The sequence below is a fragment of the Mustela nigripes genome, chromosome 4, assembly GCF_022355385.1.
Source record: "Mustela nigripes isolate SB6536 chromosome 4, MUSNIG.SB6536, whole genome shotgun sequence".
Classification (NCBI taxonomy): domain Eukaryota; kingdom Metazoa; phylum Chordata; class Mammalia; order Carnivora; family Mustelidae; genus Mustela; species Mustela nigripes.
This window is the reverse complement of record NC_081560.1, coordinates 172,558,693-172,564,692: the sequence shown is the minus strand read 5'-3', so window position 1 is coordinate 172,564,692 and position 6,000 is coordinate 172,558,693.

Genomic DNA, 6,000 nt, shown 5'->3' with positions numbered 1-6,000 from the left:
CATTTTAGAGTGATTTGTTACCCAGCAATAGCTTATGTATCTACTGAATTCCAAAAAAGCTCTGAAACCGCATATAGGTAAAGGCAAAGCTGTAACAACATGGAACACTATCAGAACAAGATTTGAAAGATGGGAGTGAAGTCCTAAATGGGGCGGGTCTAGGGAATAATCTACTTCACTCAACTGGAAAATCTGGCTAAAGACAAAAATAAAGCTTTAAGGTTTCTTTCAAGCCAAGGTAAAAACAGGAACTTAATGGATCATATTAAAACTATTATTTTTCTTTTGGCTTTGAATAATGATATACATTTGACATGTGGGATTTTAGATAAATAGCCTCCCTATATGGTGAATGATATCTTGGTATCTTGTACATACTCTGCCTACTGTAGATCATACTGAGCAGGTTTGAAATCAACATATAGTTCACTTACAATGACGCACTTTGACAGTTTTCAGAAACTCTTGGCATTACAAAAGTTTGGGAAAATGTACACTGTATTTTGTAAACTTTTTACATAGGTACAAGACAAAAAATAAAGTATAATAAGGTTTATAGGAAAAGTCTCCATCCCACCCCTCCCCCACAGGGTAGTTTCCTTTCTCATGGTCAACCCTCTGTCACTGATTTCTGGTTTAATTTCCCAGAGACATTTTATATACACATAAATAATATATATTGTTTGCTCCCTTTATTACACAAATGGTAGCATACTATAGGCGTGGTTCTGTCCTGTGCCTTTTATTACTCAATATTGATATAGGACTTAAAGATAACTTTCCCCTTAATTATCCTAATTTTTTATTTCCTGAGCTTTTGGTATTTTCTTATTTGAACTTTGGGAATGTAAAGAAGTCAAGAAAATAAAAGCGCTCGTGATCCCACCACTAAGAGGTCACTGGCTGTTCAAAACCCACTGTTTGGGTGTATTCCTTCCTGTCTTTCCCCTGTAAATATGAGATGTCTAATATGTGTAATTTTTTTAAACCATGGGAAGAATTTCATATGGGGTTTTCCTCCCATTTATTTCTACCTGGGAGTATTCCCAGTCCCTCTCCCTTATCACTACCATTATACTGTACGTATATTCAGGTTTTCCTTAAGGGGCATATTTATTCTCTCAATAACACTCTGCCCAGTGCAGGATTGAGGTGAACCTGCCTTTTCTGGGTCTTCTCCAGGCTGCTGTGGAAACAGCTCAGACCAGCCTTTGTCACCAGGACATCTGTCACATGAGCAACCAAGACTAGACACTACTGAAGCACGTTCATACAGGACTTTCCTGGATTGCCTGCAAGCCACAGAGCCTGCAGACGGCCAACTCCCTGCATGATGGCGCTCGGCTCTCAAGGAGCAGGGAGATATAGGAAAGGTCAGTCTTGCCAACCAGGGCACCCAAGTCAGTTGTTCCCCTGAACACAACATAGAATCAGAGTGATTGACCGAGTTCTATGGGATTCTCCAGGAAGTTCCCTAGGTCTAGGCATCCCCACTGATCTTGAAGGATCCTTGCCTGGGAGGAGGTAATGTAACATTTTCCTCTCCATCACCTTCCAGGCACAAAATACACCCTCCAGTGAGATTTCTTACTGGAAAAGGGCAAGTTACATAGGATTATCTATTTGTTCCTTCTCATCCCGTCCTTTTTCAAAGACTAGACATCTGGTCACAGTTGTATAAAGAATTCTGGAAAGAACAGGAATTATATATATTTTTTAAGATCTTATTTGAGAGAGAGAGAGAGCACAAGCAGGGGGAGCTGCAGAGGGAGAGGGAGAAGCAGGCTTCCTGCTAAGCAGGGAGCCCAACATGGGACTCAATCCAAGGATGCAGAATCATGATCTGAGCGGAGGGCAGATGCTTAACCAACTGAGCCACCCAGGTGACCCAGGAATAACGACATTCAAATGGGTAAGAGTGGAAGAGGTAAACCAGGTGTCGTTTACTCCTTTATCTTTTCCCTAATACTCATTTTCTTTGAGCAGATAAAGGAGACCAAACAAGTGATAACACTATATACGATACCAACCTTAATTCAGGGCTTCCTGATACGGAGCTAAGTTTTGTGTATATTACAATCTTGCTTAATTTTTATAACTACCCAAAGAGGTTAGTGCAATTACACCCATTTGATAAAAAAGTGAAGAGCTAGGAATCAAAGTCATGTCTCTAGACCCCAGGGCATAAATTCTTAATTTTCAACTATCATGCTTTATTGTTGGACAAAGAAAAAAAATGCTATAACAATGTCAGAAGTGGAAATTTCAGGGTATTATTGGTATAATTGTCTAATAAGATATGTAACATGTCATATGACAAATGACTTGAGAAAGAAAATGTGAACCCAGTACAATATAAGTTTACTTAATTGATGTCTACTGTCTCTAGAGATTCACATAAATTAAGAAGATAAGACAGCAGTTACCTTTGGAAATAAAGACAGGAGACGTATACGCTCATAAGTCTGATTATGCAGGTTTGGAACCCCAGTTTTGCCACTTACTAATTAAGTGACCTTGGGCAACTGCTTTAAATTTCTTATCTGTAAAATGGGATAATACCATCTACCTCAGAGGTTTGTTGTATTAATGAATTCATTCAAAGCACTTGGTGTTTAGTAAATTCCAGCTATTACATTTAACCCAGGTTAAATGTATATATGTGTGTGTGTGTGTGTGTGTGTGTGTGTATATATATATAAAAATGTATATACGTATATATATATATAAATGTGTATATATATATATATATATATATATATATATATATATATAAAAATGTATATATAACCCAGGGTTATAATGTGCCAATGACATCTATCAATGACGGCAGCCTTCAGTTAAACAATTGCTTTAGATCCAGTGGGCGAGTCATAGATTTAAAAACTATACTGATGATCAGGATGGAGTGGTTCTATCACTGTTCATTTAAAGGCATACCTGTACTCCTGGGGCAAATAATACATTGCATTTTAATAAAAATAATTAAAAAAAATACCTACAGTAGGGTTTAGTAAGGCTAGACCATTTCTGTAGATCCCCCAATTTGTCCCTGGGTTCCTAACCAAACCCTTTTTGTACACTTGTATAGGAAGTCCCTCCCCACACCGGTTTAGTGAATGCCAGTGGGGTTACCCAGGCAGTTTGCCCTGGGGTAAAACTCTGCCTCATGTGTAAGCCACTTTGTCATGAGAGAGACACACTGGGGAAGGCTTCTCCTGACATTGCCTCTGGTGCTAACACTCGATGTTCCTCGCAGCTGATAACAGGCTGCTTTTGGTGAGTAACCTGGCAGGACAGTAAGAAACTGACTTGGAGTTTGAATCCCAGCTCTACCACTTACTAGGTGCAAATGTAGGATAAGTTCCTTCTTCTCTCTAAACCTTGGTTTCCCCTCAGTGGAGTTAGCCCTACAGTGCAAGACTGGGGATTAAATGAGATAATGTAATTTAAACACATAACACAATGCCTACCCAATGCCTAAACTGCCACGGAGATCAGACTAGGAACTTCAATTAAGATCTGTATCCCAGCTTACTTCCTGACTCTGACTATTAAGATCTAGGAGAACATCTTTTTGCTACGTACGTATAATCTTCACCATGTCATCAGCATGAAAAGTACTGTCTACCACGAACAACAAAAATGCAGATTTTATTTTTGGCCAAACATGGTGGAGGGAAAAAGGATGAACAAGGTACAGTCTCTGCTCTCAGAGCTCATAACCTTCTCGGGGAGATAGATACACAATCAATAATATTAATTTAAGACGGGCTGAGAGAGGTATGATCCTCAAGTGCCACTGGAGTTTGGTAAAGGAGGTCATTTTGATGAGAGAAACATCATCGGTGGGGCCAGGTAGTGAGGATGCCTGGAGAGCCAGGAAGGCCCCTGAGAGGGTGCATGCCCTCTGGCCAGGTGTGCAGGATAGGGAGAGGGGTATAATGAGGGTCTGCTTGCCAGGGAGTGCTCCAAGGACGGAGTGATTCAAGCAGATGCTGAGGACACATCTGAGCGTTGCGAGTAAGGGCCCAGGAAGCATTCTCTCCGCAGGCTGGAGGAGTGAATGGAGAGGTCATTATTTGGGCAAGTGTGGCAAGATGAATCAGAGAGGCCTCTGACTCAGTGGCAAAAGGTAATTACCACAACCAGAGGGTCATGGAGGATGTACCTTGTAGAATCAAAGCTGTTTTGCTCATCCAAACTTAGAGCTTCATCTATTCCAGTCGGGGGAAGAAACACAGACCACTCATTCTCTTCAACCCAGTCAGTACTTGTGAGGAGCATCTTCTAGTAGTGACTCCCAGGAGTGGGGCCAGAGTCGTCACTGGACCTAATTTTCCTGTAGTTTCCCTATCTGTCCTTTCAGATAGGGTAAATGAGTTCACATGGAGCATCTGGCCGTCTTCACAGCTAGTGCGTTGGTAGCACTTGGCCCCTGTTTGTTACTCGGTGCTAGTCCTCCCAGGTAGGCTCCGGGGTGAGACAGTAAGAGACCATTCCCGCTGCCCTGCAGGACTGTCATATGGCTATCTGCTGTCACAGATGGCTACTTCCACCAGGAAGTCAGGTCAGGCCCGTCCCTGGCTCTGTAGCACTCCTCTCCCCTCCACAGCTGGGGCCCCAAGACCTCACCCGGCTGTGGCCTCCAGGACTAGTCCTGATGAGGCAGGAGGAATGAAGGCAGCTCTGGGGACTCACTCAACATCAAGCCACGCCTGTCTCTAGACCAGTCATGACCTTGTGTCCTGGCTCCAGGATGCCTTGCTTCTGGAATTCTCAATGGTATCATGTACCTCAAGTCTGATAACATGATCCCCATCTGTCATTCTTCTTACATCTGAGTTCCTGTCCTGAGGAACTATCCCCAGGCCCCTTAAGCCTCAGGTCCTGCCCTGATCTTGCCATTGCCCCACAGGAAGCAGAGGAAGCGCTGCACTTGAAGCCTGTGGCTGGGGCTCCTACACAGGCCAGGAGGCTCGCAGGCCCTGCTTCCCTGCTCCGGATACCTGACTGGGACATACAGTTCCCCAATGGAGACCACTTTACCAGATTGTGCTTTTGGTTGATTGCCATCTTCTCCAGATTCCATGTTTCACCTGCTGGGCTGGACTTCCTACTAGCTGCTTCAGACCAAGCTGCTCTCCCCATGCCTGACTTTGCTCAGTGAGTGGGTAGAATTCCAGAGCTTGCCCCACCCAGTCCGCCCTGTTCCTCTGCAGTTAATTGAGCCATGCTCAACTTGACTTTAGCAAGGATATGTGCATGTGCTCTTGCTTAATATTAACCTAAAGGTCAAAATGGAGACATGAGACCATCCTTACACAAAAACATTTCACATACATGGTTTGAAGACAGAAAACTATTTAAAAGATATTTTTGAAATGAAAAGTCTCGATTACACACAACATATTTTCAAAGACTTAACAAGCACAAACCTTGGGTGCACCGGTAGCTAGTATCCGCAGAACATTTTTGGTTGTCTGCATAGTCTCAGATTACCTTTCTTTAAGTTGAAATAATTGAAGCCAATATTTCCAAAATAGAAATCAGGTACAAAGTAATCTTAAACCTTAACTTGTGAGCCCAGTAAACACCCATGAAGAGTATGTCTGTGCCTGCCAATAATTTGGCCATTATCTATTTCTCCTAAAAACTTAGCAGATTCACCTACTCTGAAGTCAAAGTCTACCAAGCCAGCCACCACTGAAATCCAGCCCCTAGAGCATTACTCAACAGGAAAGGGTGAGTTCTAGAATGCAACGACTTCCTCCCCAGCTCCTGCTCGCTGAAAATCTTCAGAAGATATTGCTTTTGGAAAAACCAATTAGAAAATGCTCTTACGTTAAGGACAAACACTAGACTGGCAAATCATTGAAGAGGGTCTAGCAGCCCTGCAGCTCTAGGTCTGCACTGGGCCACTCACTGCCAACATTTTCTTTTAAACCCAGAAGAGTTCCAGCGGGAAATCCACAAGGCTCTCCATCCCGTAATTCCTCC